At 50.2% G+C, this 14,484-nt stretch overlaps 1 protein-coding gene across 1 annotated transcript in view; it reads right to left on the bottom strand.

Annotated features, from left to right (window-relative positions):
• Nucleotides 1-13,315, bottom strand: part of LOC144155556 (dual specificity protein phosphatase 22-B-like) — a 59,870-nt gene extending 46,555 nt beyond the window's left edge. Inside the window, exon 1 of the mRNA XM_077687072.1 lies at nucleotides 13,178-13,315. The gene's annotated coding sequence lies outside the window, so the exon portion shown is untranslated. The remainder of the gene's footprint in view (nucleotides 1-13,177) is intronic.
• Nucleotides 13,316-14,484: the final 1,169 nt, after the last annotated feature.

The following is a 14,484-nucleotide window of genomic DNA, read 5'->3' as shown; positions in this document are numbered from 1 at the left end:
TAAGCAAACATCTATTCCATTCATCATTGGGGAAGGGAGAAGGGTGGGGAACAGCGTGAGTGGTGGGCAAGGGAGAGAGGACAGGGTGTTGCGTAGCAGGTGTGGCAGATCGCCTTTCGACGATATTTGAAGCGAAGAAAGCGGATACGCGGCATTTCTTTTTCTGTGCTGACGCCCTGCCTCCTCTTACAGCCATGTGAGGCTTCCCATGCTTGCCACGCCCTTGTACAAACTTTCGCACTTCCGTTTCCTTAAAACATCGCCATTGCACTTCTGCAATGGCCTCGCGGAATGCCTAATTATTTTTTTAACCAGTGAGTGAATCGATTAAACATGCAGATGTAGTCGTGTATTTTAACCAAGAACCCTCTGGAGATATCATGCAAGGAATGTGGAAATGAGTTAGGGGGAATGCTTTCACAACGCCTAAACGGCCTGATTTCGCGTAAAGCTTGACGGAGAACGCAGCCTAAATGGCCGCTAGAAAAGAGAACTCCGACACGGGCGAACACGCAGCGAGCAACTTGGCGCCTCTTTCGGCTAAACTAATTACAGCGACCCGTGCACAGACTGACCCGATTCGGCTGCCTCGAACAGGCGCATTTTCCCCGTCGCTTTGCTCGGAAACAAACGAGCAGACGGAGGGGGGACAACGATGCAGGCAGCGTAATCTGGCGGCAACGCGCTTTTCATGATTTCCGGCCAGAACTGCAGCTGGGCAAGGGATCGTGCGCTTGGCCAGCGAGCCCTTGAGCGTGGAGTTGCAACACCGTTGAACGGAGCAGCTTTTGTTTCATCCTTCTTGAGCAATATCCCTGAGGTTTTCCTTGTGCTGTTCCAAAGAGAGAGCTTTAGCCTCAGGCCAGATCCGGCACTTCATGAAAATAAACTGAAGCTCGGGCGGAAGTGAGCCAATTAGGTGACCCAACTGGGATTTTTTTTTCTCGCATAAACGGGAAACTTGAAGCTTGGCGAGTGAAAAAATTTAGTGAAACTACAAATAAAACCATCAAAAATATTTTTTTAGAAAAGATGGGATTTTAAGCATAAAGCGTCTTAGCTCGAGCCACAACGGCTTCTATGCATATTCAAAATTTCCCTTTAGTGCATTAAAAGCCGACAGAATTAGAAACGAAAGGTTTCTGTTTTGTTTTTTTGCATTTCAAGATGCCATACTTGCAAAGGTTTTGCCAGTGGTTGCTAATACGAAACAGTGATCCTAGATAGGACACACTAAAATGCCACTTCTGTTGTATTGAAACGTTATGAACTTCATCTAACGATTGTAGCGAGGTCAAAAAATCAGCACTATAGACTTTCTATTTTGAGAGATCAGGTACTTAATCGTTTATTTTTAAATTGAGGCGTACACTTCTAAAAGCACCTGTGGGTGTGCCTCGCTGCAAAGCATCGTCTGGTAATTATTGTGATAATTAAGACCGAAGGGGCGTGGTATAGGACGTGACGAATCGCATTATACGATTAGGCTTGAGAATGTTGTAACTGCTGTGATATCCCGTAATACATGCATGGCTCTGCTTTGCACGATGGCACAATGCAGCTAAACTATGAGCCAGAGAGTATAAGGGCCATCATTAGTCGTCAAATTCACTCTTTTGGACACCGCGAAGGATCACTCAGGTGCACCTTGGGAGGAAGACCCACAGGGCTGTTCGAATGAAACATATATCACTTGATCATTTTCCTTATTGGTCACCAGGGTTTTTGGCCTTTGAATTTCAATCCAATTTATACAGGGCTCCGCACCAGACATCGAGCCGAACCTTTCTCTGATGACGCCGTGGCTGGGTAGCGACCGCGATCTTAGAGACGGCACTCAGTACACTTTTAAAAAATTGACGCCATACCGCCCTGAGAAAGTGGATGTCCAGCGCAGCTGTTGTAAACCACTACACGTGCTGATGGGGCTGATGGGGCAGGTTATTAAATGTTCCTCGTTGTCTCGGCGGGCTTGTCGCCTGCACTCGGCTCTTCTGGCGGCAAATGCTGGCTCCTGACGCTTGCGCTCGGCGTCTTGGGCGAGAACTAGCCATGCGCTAGCCTTCGAATGACGTCAACCCCCTTCCCCTTTCGAGAGCAGCTGCAAACCTAATCTTTACCAGAACACATGGGGGGTTCCAAATGTTCACCGGCGCCTTGTCATCCAGCACGAGGTTTCGATACTTGATGATGATGGTTAATATTGTAGGGTTTAACACGCCTACGCAAGGCAGGCGATGAAGCGTGCCGTAGTGATGGGCTCCGGATGAATTTTGACCACCTGGGGACCTTTAACTTGGGCTGAAATGTTTCGCTTCGCCTGGCGAACCCTCGGAGCAATCTGATGGAATTTCTCTTTGTTTCTTTTGTGCTCATAGGTATTTGCAATTCGCTTAAATGTGGTGCTTAAGGAGTTAGCAGTTGCAAATATTATGTAATAGGACCATCTGTCCGCCTATAACATCCAGATTGCAGAATGCCGAAATTCCGTCGGGATTTGGGCATGAACGCGATTCGTCTGGCGACTGGGGTAGCGCACGTGAACCGGGTCAGCCAGCGTCGCGCGCACGTCGTGTGGACGACGCTGACTGGCTGTGACCAACGGGAGTCCACGCGCATCGATCTCCGGCGCTGTTCGGAAGGCGAAAGGAGCTGCCACCCAGCAATTCCACCCGCCGTCTCGGACTGCTACGAGGCGGAAGAGGCCGAGATTCGCCTGGACACGTGAGAGCGAGCAGCCCGGACACCTCGAGGCTGCTGCGGAGAGAGTCGCACCAACTGTGGCTCACCTTTCCCTGCACAGGGCCGCAGCAGAATGGACGGGCAAAACACCCGAGGGACCCGTGAGGGGAGCCTGGACGCGCCGTTCCCCAGCGATAATCCCAGTGCGAGAAGCGTCCAGGGAAGCGACAGCACCGATAGTCGCAGCGAAGGGCATTCACTGCCGGCGGAGCCGACGCCCGATCAAGTGACGGGCCGGGAGGGCGACGCAGCACGGTCCCGTGCGTCGAGCGGGGACTGTCAGCTGCAGTGGCCGCAGGGACCCGACGACCTGGAGGCTGCGCCGCCTCTCCCGCAAGAGGACGGCGCCTCTGCTTCGGTGCAATTCTCCAGGCCTGACGACTGTGAACGGTGGGCCCTCCGCAACCTCTTGGACAGCGGTGTTGTAAACACAGCGGTCCTACGCAACATGGAGGGGCATATTTCGCTCAAGGCCGCTGCGGCGAGTAGAAGAATCGTGGAGGAGGCCCGTGCATCGAGCGGGGACTGTCACCTGCAGTGGCCGCAGGGACCCGACGACCTGGAGGCTGCGCCGCCTCTCCCGCAAGAGGACGGCGCCTCGGCTTCGGCGCATTCCTCCCGGCCGGGCGACTGCCAACGGTGGGCCCTCCGCAACCTCTTGGCCAGCATCGTCGTAAACACAGCGGTCCTAAGCAACATGGAGGGGCATATTTCGCTCAAGGCCGCTGCGGCGAGTAGAAGAATCGTGGAGGAGCGAGCCAAGATTGGGGCCCTTGGGCACAGCTGGCTGCGGGAGGGGAGATCTCGGGGAGGTGCGTCGGCGGCGCTGTTGACGACCGCCCGGGCAGGATCCTGCAGGCGGCTGGAGGCACCGCAGAGGGAGAATCGGCGTGGGAGCGAGCACAACCTCGACCTGGAGGGCTCGAACGATGGGGACCAGGACGGCGCCCCGGACCTGCCACGCGTATGTTGGATGTCTCCTCCCGTGGCAAATCACGCTGCCAACGCTCTCTCGTCAATCCTCGAGGATGCTGAACCTGCAGCTGATGGTGACTCCGGCGGCAAGGGCGGCCCGGTTTCGGAGCATGTTGAGCCGACGGCGAAAGACGGAAAGGGGCGTAGAAAGCAGAGGGGCCGCCACCCGTGCTACTGTTGTCGAAACTACGCCGGAGGCCTTGGGGGTTTGAATAAACTTGGTCAAAACTGGTAAATCGTCTTGCGTCTCTTTCTTCCCTTTTAGCAGACAGCAGACAGCAGACCACTTGAAACTCCGCGCTTAAAGCAGTATTTGATAAGCATCGCCAGGGGAAGCCATAAAGTTTCCGCATTCAAAGCACGTCAGCAGATTTAGGTGTCCCGAGGAATTTTCCCAGACTATGATGACCGTCCATGAAGTGAACTACAGTTCACTTTTCAGCACATGACTAGGATGCCAGTAATGATGCCTACCACACAAGTTTAATTGGTCAGAAAAATGCGGTTGGCGCTGTGACATTATTCAAGCAGAGCGAGAATCTTTTATATCGTGACGACAGAGCATACATCAAATTTTTTATACTAATCGTATGTCGGTGTCGATTGTCAAATATTCCCCTTGGACGCAGCGATTAGTTATTCTGGTGCATTTTAGCGAAATGAACCAATTGAGAGGGAACAATCCATCCCACTGGTTCGCAGACATCGCACACCAACCTATGCGCAAGTAGAGCCGCAACTCTCCTCTCTTCAGGAGTAACAAGCCCTGCTGGAACGCTTCATTTTGCCACCGAAATTCCTTCAGTCCTCGTTTAACCTGTGTCCTGCCTCCTGCCGCCTCTCTACCGCTCGCACCGTCCCCCCTCTGCAGCCCCACAGTCGCTTTTAGCGTGCATCTCCTGTTCGTACTTTATACCACATCTTTCCTAGTTACAGTTGTTTTTTGTCGCTGTTATCAGCTTACAGCGTTAAACACCAATGGTAGCCTGATAAGATGAATTCGTGCTTTTGACATTTAATCGTGGCACCTATAATGTTTATTTTCTTAGCCCATTGGGCATGGTGACCAAATGTTCTTTCAGGGTGTCCCACGGGGCCCCTTAAGTGAGTGCTTGAAGTAAGTCATGGCCGTGTACACTTCTCTCGAGAGTGAGATACACTATCGGAAATCGCCGCAGGTGGGCTTTATCACAACGCCCAAGAATGGCCAAGCAGCGCGACCAAATGTGCGATTTTGGCGAATGACGAGGCTCAGCATGTGATTAGATAAAAAAATTGGAATCTGCGCTGCGAGAACAGCGCGAGGCGGGCATTTGCCCTGTTGTCCCCACGAAGATTCTATTGTTTTGCTTTAATCGCGTGCTTGGCCTCGTCATTCGCCAAATTCACACTTGGGTCAGGCTGATTGGACGTTTTAGGACTTGGCTGTGAAGCCCACCTGGGGTGATTTCTGAGAATGTAGCTAAGATATTTCATTATTTTTCAAGGGCTTCACGAGGGCGTCCGTGCCCCCCATTATATTTCCTGTTCTTCCTTTTGGTATCCCATAATATTTCCTGCTCTTCCTTTTGGTATCCCCTAACAGTCGCATATATTGTATTCGCTAACTATGCTACAGGGCCGTTTTTTTTTTTCTCGCATAATACCTTCGCAACGCTGTTGAGAAGCGTTCGACTAAGCCATTTTTGGACAGCTGCGGGTGCGCTTAGTAAACGCTTGCGTCCTTGTGACTTTTTCTCTCTCTACGCACGTGCAAACCGGTTCGAGATGGCGCCAGGCAGGGGCCTTTCATGGCAGAGCTATGCTGCCCAGAGCAGATTATGATTCTGCTTCGATCGCAAATACTGCGACAGCGTGGTTATACACTATGCTTGGAGAGCTAATTCAGCGATATTAAGTGCAATGCACTTCTTAAGCGACCCTGAACCTGCGTCCACCGGCGATGTCCGCGCACGTGGAGATGGGCGCGCGCAGCCTGGCCGCTGACATGGCACATACCCACGTGGGGGATTGGCCAGGAATCTCCTCGTCTTCCTTGGCAACGGGGGGAGATGGGCGCGCGCTGCCTGGCCGCTGACATGGCACATACCCACGTGTGGGATTGGCCAAGAATCGGGCGTGAGAAGGGCTAATGCACCTGCTTAAAGGAGTACTGACACGAAATTTCAAAGCTGAGATCCGCTCTAGCAATCAAGTAGAACGACAACACAAATAGGTGTCTGTGCATAAATGCATCTTTCTTTCTTTGTAGTTGTGTGTGTGTGTGTGATCTCTCTTTCGTGAACATTACCGAACCGCGCAAATTCAACTCGTGCATTCGCACTTTCACATTCTTCCCCTCGGGGAAATGCGGGGAATTTTTAAAGCTTAACGTTGGGCTAGTTGGCTGAACATGTTTTCCTCCGAAAACAGTGCGGAAAATTGGAACGAAGGAGAAGCCATACGCGAGCTCTGTTCAGTTCATCGCGTTGCTGTATTCAGCGATACGCGATGAGGTGACGCCGTCCTCAATTGGAATGGAAGCAACTTTTTAAAGACGATAGTCTTTCTTGGGCTACTTAAACCAAGAAATTTTGGTCTGTTCGTATGTCTATCTGTCTGTCTGTATGTCTGTCTGTCTGTCCGTCTGTCTGTCTGTGACTAGATTCAGCCACCCGGCCAAAATAAAACTGATATTGCACAATAGTCTTATATACTCACAACCAAATGTAAACGTCTACCCGGTTTATATGTTCATACTTGTCAACTTTGTTGAACAAGAACATAACATTACGCAAATATAATACAGGAAATTAGTACACAAGGGATATTTACAGTGTTCCTTTATCAAAAAATTCATGTATGCTTGGTTTTTAGATAACAAGTGATATTCGACATCTACTGCAGAAAACCGCCGCCTCCTGGCGGCATATGAAAAATCACGCGGCAACAGCAACGAAAGGTTCCACTAGCTAGGTTCAACGTTCTGCTTGGAACGCACGTGGAGCACAACCACGCGGTTCTATAAACCTTGTAGTCGGCCGCCTCCATTCACGCGCGTCTCTGCCGTACTGCAGCGCTGGCATCGAGGAACCCGGCCTGTAGCAGCGGAACGCGGTAAATTCAAATCGCCTTGCGCGAACCTTTAGTGTGTTTACCTTGGGATGAGCGCGACGGTACAGGAACAGCATGAGAGGTGAGCGGGAAAGCAAAGGAGGGCATTTCCTTGGCAAATGTCTACGAAGTCTATCGTCTTTTGACGACATTTGCAACGGAAGGAGCAGATACGCGGCCAATTTTTTTATGTTTTATATTTCAGAGACTCTAACTACTCAGCGTCAGCTGATCCTTCTGATGCTGCGCCAGTGGTTATCAACTGTCCATTCAGGTCATTCTGATGACCTCGTGAAGATGGCCCCTGCGCTTCCTTCATTGCCTACCTTTCTCTTTTTCCCGCTACTGAAATGACCTTTACGACATTTCCCTTCTTTTGCACTGTGTTGTACAGAAGTGTGTATTTTTTTATCTCACGCTGCTGTGGGACCAGTTTCGTTGCATAAGACAAATTGTAGGATTACGTCAGCTTTAGACCGTATATTTAATACGATTAGCCCCACGGGCACGAACGAAACAAAAAAAAAAACCTTGGTTGAATTCTCTGTCACAGGAATCGGTAAAACACGAAAGTGAAAGGTGCAGCGAAATCTGCAGGTGAGCATGATTTGCGGCTCGGCGGCTGTCTTGTGGGTGTGCTTGGAGAGCGACGTCCTGCTGGCGGGTCGCTTCGGCAAAGGTGTACAGGCGTCATTTCCGTGACGGATATCACGTCAGCGAAATCTTGGTGTATACCGGCATAAAACACTTTCGTGTAAAATATAAAACCCAAAAACGAACAACCCTAAGTATAACGTACTCTTTAGTACTAAAGATTGCTTCCCCGCAAGAAGACGCTGTGTGCAGGGGAGCACCCTTTACAGGCCGCTTGCTCTGTTGTACTGACATCATTTACATGACGGATATGACGTCGGTGAAATCGCTGTATATCCGGGAATAAAACACTCTCGTGTTAAAGCAAACTCTCCCAGCGATTCGTTTTTTGTTTTTATATTTTAAAACGCCGAGGAAGAGATAAATTGTGTAACTGAATTATACTGGCCTGCGGAACACTTGTCCCACGTGACACGTGAAAAACGTCGAATGACCAGACCAAATATCGAGTTCTCTACACCACGCAGCCCCTGGTAAATTACTGACTTTTAGCAAGCAAGCACCGAGGTACAACCAGCAATCTATTCTGTCGCAACAGCGATGCAGAGCGAAATTGGGTAAATAGGCCGGTATTTGAAACGCGGCGGTTGCTATTTGTAAATATACGGAGCCACTTCAATCTACCCACCGTGCTCGGATCGTCTCTTGACTTTTTTTTTTTACCGCTGTGCTCTCCCGGCCGGTTCATTTCGAGCGCTGCGCCAGTCAATCAGGAGCGACCAAAGACTAACACGGGAGCCATCAGGCCGGAACTGTTAATTGCTTTCCTTTAATTAAAAAAACTAGGACAGCGTCATCAAGGTTACCCGCTTCTGTTCGTTCAGGGAGAGGAGTGAAATTACGGTGGTGCAGACGGTCATTTATTTTCTTGTTGGTCGGCTAAACATGTGCGCTGGTACGGCATTCCAAACCCGGTGCGAAAGCGCATTCCATGGACATAGAAGGCCAAGGTTACCAGCTCTACCATGTCCTATGCGTTCTTGCTTTTTTTTTCTTCTTTAGGCACGCTATGAGGACCTACTGAAGCGACGAAAACTGGTTGGTGTAGGCTTTTAAAGAGCTATCATAGCGCGGCAATTTCCGAAGCTCACTCTGTGATAAAAGAGCTTCTTATAAGAACTACTCTTTGTTTTTGCACATTCGAATGTCGCACTGTTGAACACTTGCGGAACCACGTACAAGATACGCGCTAACCTAACCACAGTGCATAAAAGAAAAAAAAAAAAACAAAACAAAACAAAAAAACATCCCAGCCGAGGTATGGTATACGTGAGCTGAAAATTCTTTTGTACCCCGTGGTGAAATATAACGTAAGCCGAAATCATTACACCTGGCCCTTCTTTTTTTGTTGTTGTTTTTAGCCGCCGTGAAAAATACAGCTGGCAAGTGAACGCACGACCTCGTGCCAACGCCTTGCCACTGAGCCGCCGCGGTGGGTTTGAGAGAAAGCAGACAACTCTAGCCTAAGCTTCGCAATACCGTTAGTTTAACCTTAGAAGATTTGCTATGCAAATAAAGAAGTTCTCCGCAAGTCTTACGCTCACTAAGTTTCCTTCATCTAAAGACGGGAAGTGTAGACGGGAAGTAAAGACGGGAAGTATGTCTTGAGGGGGGCTCACTCATTTCACTGCGGGGAAGTGGGAGAGGGTGGGGGGAAGGGGACAATTGTTCTGGTGTGGCTTGGGGGAACGGGGTGGGGGGGAAGTGCCCATTCCACCCCCCCCCCTCCCCCCTGCCGAAGCCCATGCCGGGACATACCTGGCATCAATGCAATGCCCGTGAATAAGTAACCGAGCCGAACGCATGCAAACCATGGCAGCTCTCTCTTTTTCTGGTGGAGTTAAAATACGCGCGCAGGTGTACTATATATCCGTTCACGTTAAAAAACCACAGCTGTTAACCAGTCACTGGCCTCACACAGCGGGCGTGGCTCTGATTGTTTAACCCTAAATCTGAGCGAACATTTGAAGTGGGCTTGCTATAAAATAAAAACGTTTTTATTTAAGAAAATAAAATAGTTTTATTGTAGAAAATAAAATAGTTTTTTATTGTATCGACATTCTAGCTGTATTCGAGGGTTACGCAGGACGAAAGGACGAAAGTAACCAACGCCCAAACCAAGCTCAAGGTGCCCACTGTTTCATCACCAGTGTACGTCGCATTGGCTGAAACACGACATGAAACTGGTCGTGCGCACGTCTAAGCTTGTTTCATCCTGCGTAACTGTCCCCTCAGCGATTCCGCGAGTGTCGACTCAAAAGTTGTACTTTTTGCAACACATAATAGTGGTTAGTGTGCGCCTGCCTCCTCCTTCGCGCTCACAAGAAAACGGTATGGTAAATCAAAAGATGTAGTTCTTTTTTTAAAGTTCAATACTAAATTACCAGCAAAATAGTAGGCAAGTCCTTCTTTAAACACAAGACTTGAAATACCCCCGACAACACTATGAGAACGTACATGGCGGAAGCGATTAATAGAAAAGCACGCAGGGCAAAAAATGGAAACATCGAAATGCGGACAAACAGTTACAGAAGCTTCACGTTTAAAAAAATTATGGCCATTTGCCCCGGCGCGGATCTCGAACCCGTCACCCCTGCAAAGATACTGCAGCATAGTGGCTCATCCAACAGTTTGCCAAGAGCCTTACGGTCAGTTTCCAAAGAGCTAGGGCCCATTTAGACGTTGTTTTACCCCATCAGCGTATACAGAAACCGCGTCAATACGGAGGCTTGTTGCAAAAGCAAACAGCCTCTGTTTGATGTTGCAACATGTTTTCTGTTGCAACAAGTCGGTGACTGTCACGGCGAGGGTCTGTGAGCTTCGCAGGCCGCCACGGCGGCTCGCCCAAAGTTCCTATCCGCCGTGTTTAGCCGTAGAACAAGGAAGACTGGCCCGTGCGATAATTGGCCTAGTGATCGAACAACCTTAAGCGAAAAAAGGAGCACCATAAGTGAAGTCCTTGATACGATTGGCTGACACTCCTGATTCGGCAAATTTGCTCAAAAGAAAAATAAGGGGCATTTTTATGCGTTCTTGTGTAGCAGCAGAGCTTTTAACTTCGAGCCGCTTGGCTAAATTGCCATAGATGCTCATTTTTACTTTTTAAAATTGCTCGATCATAGAAAAATATTCGCACAATGCCGATGAATTATGCCTAAGTCGCGTGGCGAAAAAATCGGAGGGTTTAAATTGGCTGCATTGAAGGAAAAAACCGATTGCCTTTACGTTATAAATAAAGATTGCACATACATAATTCTGTAGCCCGAAAAAAGACCGGAGCACAAGAAAAGAGTGCGAACTAGACAGGCAGCACACATCAATTATGTATGTCATCAGAAAACCGATTTGTCCAACTTTCTGTTATAAACAAACATTGAGTTCATTTCTGCCTTGTTTTTTGCTTCCATGGTGACGCGTTTGAGGGGTTGAGTGGGCTTCGTTTGCAGTATTGCTGTTTTGTTAATAAAAAAAATTGGAGCTGCTGGCACAAATGTTCGGGAGAAAAAATCCTACGTTCTTTTTGTTTTTTGCTACTTCGCTGAAAATTTCAGTATAAAGCGGCATAACCAAACCAGCAGCATCGCTTGAGCTTGTTTTCAGCCTTTCCGCTTCGTGACAGACGCCTTCCCAATGTCTCTAAAGGCGTTAGGAACACCAACCCTGTCTCGTGGAATCGCAGGCGCTTATTTCTGTCAGGCATATGACCCTCGTGCTCAATTCCCTCCCCTGTCTAGACCTCACGTTTCGAAAACACCAGATCTTTTTGCAGCATTCATTGTATAAAAATAACGGGTAACGGTTACACCTTCAAATTTCGTGCCAACGAGACGATGCGCGTGCATTTCTTGCGTCCTGCCTTTTCGGGGTGTTGACGTCATCTCGTTAGCAAAGCCATTGCTCTTGTGACGTCCTCTGCAGTTTGACATAACGTAACCCGCGGACTACCCGCGGAAAATGTTTTGGGTAGTTCAATGAGTTTTCGTCGTAGGAATACCCGTGGGAAACGAATACCGGATGGAGTTCCAGACATTAAGCGGTGAGTCCGGAACTGGTAATAATCACAGAGCCCAACTGTCGTCAACGAAGCGAATTCGGTGAATGACGAGGCCTGGAGCCTGGAGCACACGATTTGAATCGACAGTGCGCTGCGACACTGCAACAATGCTTGCATTTCGTTTGGCATGGCGCAGTGTTGCAGAGCCTGCATTCTGACTCAAATCGTATCCGGGGCTTTCTCATTGGCCGATTTCGCTGCATTAGTGACAGTGTTCGTTTATTCGGGTTTCTTGCGGCAAAAGAGACCCATTGACTCTTAAGAGTGTACGTACCTGTACATGTTGTTCCAGTGACAGTTTCTACACTTGTAGCCGCTGTTTTTCCCACAACCAACATTACTGCTTCAATTCCCCTCATCTATTTTTTCAAATTTGCTGCACTGAGCTCAGTTTCGTGACCCACGGTTTCCCTCAGCGCTTTACGGCGGTGTTTTTTCGGACAGCCTTATCCCGCGTGCGGCGGCTCAAGAGACGGTTTGAAGCCAAAAGCGGGAAAAGGACGCAGCAAAAGCGAGTCAGCCACGTTATTCTAGGATCGGACGTAAAAGGCAGTAAACTCACGGAAGGCCCAGTTTCATTCCAAGTCCGTCATTTATTTCTCTCGGCCGAGTTGGTTCGTCGCACAGGCGCGGGCGGTCACAGACGCACACGCTGCAGGCGGAAGGGGAGATCAGCAGAACGGCTCAATTTCAGAGAAGCCCATATATCGCGCCGCAACGACAGCGGGCGTATTTCTTTTGCCCCTCCCTCCTACATCTAGCTCGAAAGGGGAAAAAAAAAAAAGAACGGTAGAAGCGCCGCTCAGTGCCAATGGTTAGCGCCGTTGTCTGGCGCACAACGAAACTCGCGTTGCCAGGTCTCGCGCATTTATCGAGGCATGGGACGTGAACTGAATCATCGAGCTGCCACAAATGTCGCATGAGTCGGCCGAAGGTGCGCACGTACGACTCCCCCCCCCCCCCCCCCCCCCCCTTTTGAGAAAAAAGAAAAAAAAGAGGAAACACTACCGAACTGCGGCGGTGTTTGAAGAGGCACTTTTCATTTCACTGCGCCCTCGGGAGATTCCTTAAGTGGATGAGGTGGAGAGGAGAACGTGACCGTTCTGTAGCGATGAAGTGCATTTCTCTCCCATTGCTGTGAGTGGTGACTTAAAGCACGATCACTAACATTGGCCGGGAGAAGTGCTACCACCAGGAGACACAAACGGGCCGGAGACGGTGGAGAGTGAAGAAAGCACAGTACCGTGTGCCGCAGCGGCGTGCGTTTTCTTTGCTCGTCCACCCTTCCAGAACGTTGCGGACATCTGATCGAGGTTTCGTGTGCAACCGACTCGGCTCACGGCTTAGCGCTACATTCTTGCACCTTCGAGACAGCTCGAGCAGCGGATGGAAGCGAAGCGATCTTAATTGGGTGAATGACAGGCCAGAGGAATGTTAAGCAGGGAATCCAGCCCCTGTCACGTGCTTTCTTTCAGGGGACGCAGCAAAAGCTCCTGCACGGCCCTGTAGTTTTTACCGCAGGTCTCGTGCCGGGCACTGGACCCGGCGCTTGGGGCCGCACCGGCTTAAAACGCTACGGCATGCGCGGAGTCTGTGGGCGCGCGGCCGCGTTATGCCCCGAAGGGCTGTCCTGAAGAAGCCGTGCCTCGTGCGACTCACCGCGTGGGCGTCGAGGTAGGGCATCGCAGGGGGCGCGCTGGAGCGGCGGGAGGCGGCAGGGCGTCTTGCGCAGGGGCCGCGCTGCCAGGCATTGCGGCCGAGGGACCCGGCGCGCAGCCTGCCCAGCTGGTGTACCTCTACGCGGCGCTTTCGATTAGCGCACTCCCCCCAATCGATGGCCTCGTCTCGCGCAGGCCGCCGCGCCCCTGGCGGCGGACCTTGTTGTTATTCTTTCTGCCTAGCGGAGGAAAGGGCTGGGGCAATGGGGAGGCATTCCTGTTTCAGGACACCTCGACGGCACCCGCACAAAGGCGGACGAAGCAACAAAAAATTCGCCGGATGGCCAGACTCTTTCCCGAGTCCTCCCTCTGAGGCCCGGAAGCGCGGCATGTCTCACAGGCACTTCGGGATAAACGCGCCACACTTGGCGCCCAACGGCGCCGGTCGAGGTGCGCTAACACCCGGTACGGGACACACGCCTCCCCATTCGGGATACCGATGAATGGCTGGCGGCGGCGTCCTTTGAGACCGCGAGGAGAGCGGCCGTTATTTTTTCCGTCCCTAGGCGGGCGCCTCGTACGCGATAAGCTGGGAACCAACTTGCGACACCATGGTCGGCTGCGCGAAGGAAGAGCGAACGACACCATTCGTGTTCTTGCTTTCTCGGTGTGTTTCCCAGCCGTATTTAACGTCCAGAAATATCGCACCACCTGTTCTGGTGGTTTTCAGAGTCATTCAGGAGCAATGACTCACGCAGAAAAAATAGTGTCTGAGGATTGTGTGTGAACTATGAGATCAGGTTTGCGCAGAACACAGATTATATTTATCGTTTAAACAAAATATGCATATTTGTCACTCTAAAATAGAAAACAAAAGTATTGAAGTTTAGAGCAATGAATCTGGGCTATCATGATGTGCATCGCCTAGTGAAAATACGCTCAGAGTTCATCATTTCTTCTCTGCCAGGAAAACAACCACACAAAACAAACAAACAAACAAAACAACCATGGGGCACCTGCGACAAACTCTATCTCCAAGCGCAGTTGAGTTTTATGACGACACATTACACTTGCTCTTTCCCCTTTTTTGCACTTATTTGAATGGACATTGAAATAACGCTTTTGTTTGCCCGCGCGGCTCTTTTCCTCTGTGAGAGGCTTCACACTCCAACATACTGGCGTTGCCTGGCGATGCCCTCTCCAGGTCGCTCAGCAGTCTTTCGCTCTGTGAACTTGATTGACAGTTCGACGAAAGTGACAGTGCCAAAAGTGACGAACAACGCGGTTTAGCGAGGTGGGGCACCCTGC

This window comes from Haemaphysalis longicornis, unplaced genomic scaffold, assembly GCF_048455015.1.
Source record: "Haemaphysalis longicornis isolate Haplotype H1 unplaced genomic scaffold, Haemaphysalis longicornis Haplotype H1 scaffold_1, whole genome shotgun sequence".
NCBI lineage: Eukaryota > Metazoa > Arthropoda > Arachnida > Ixodida > Ixodidae > Haemaphysalis > Haemaphysalis longicornis.
The sequence above is the reverse complement of the archived record's forward strand: the minus strand, read 5'-3'. Positions and strand labels throughout refer to the sequence as shown.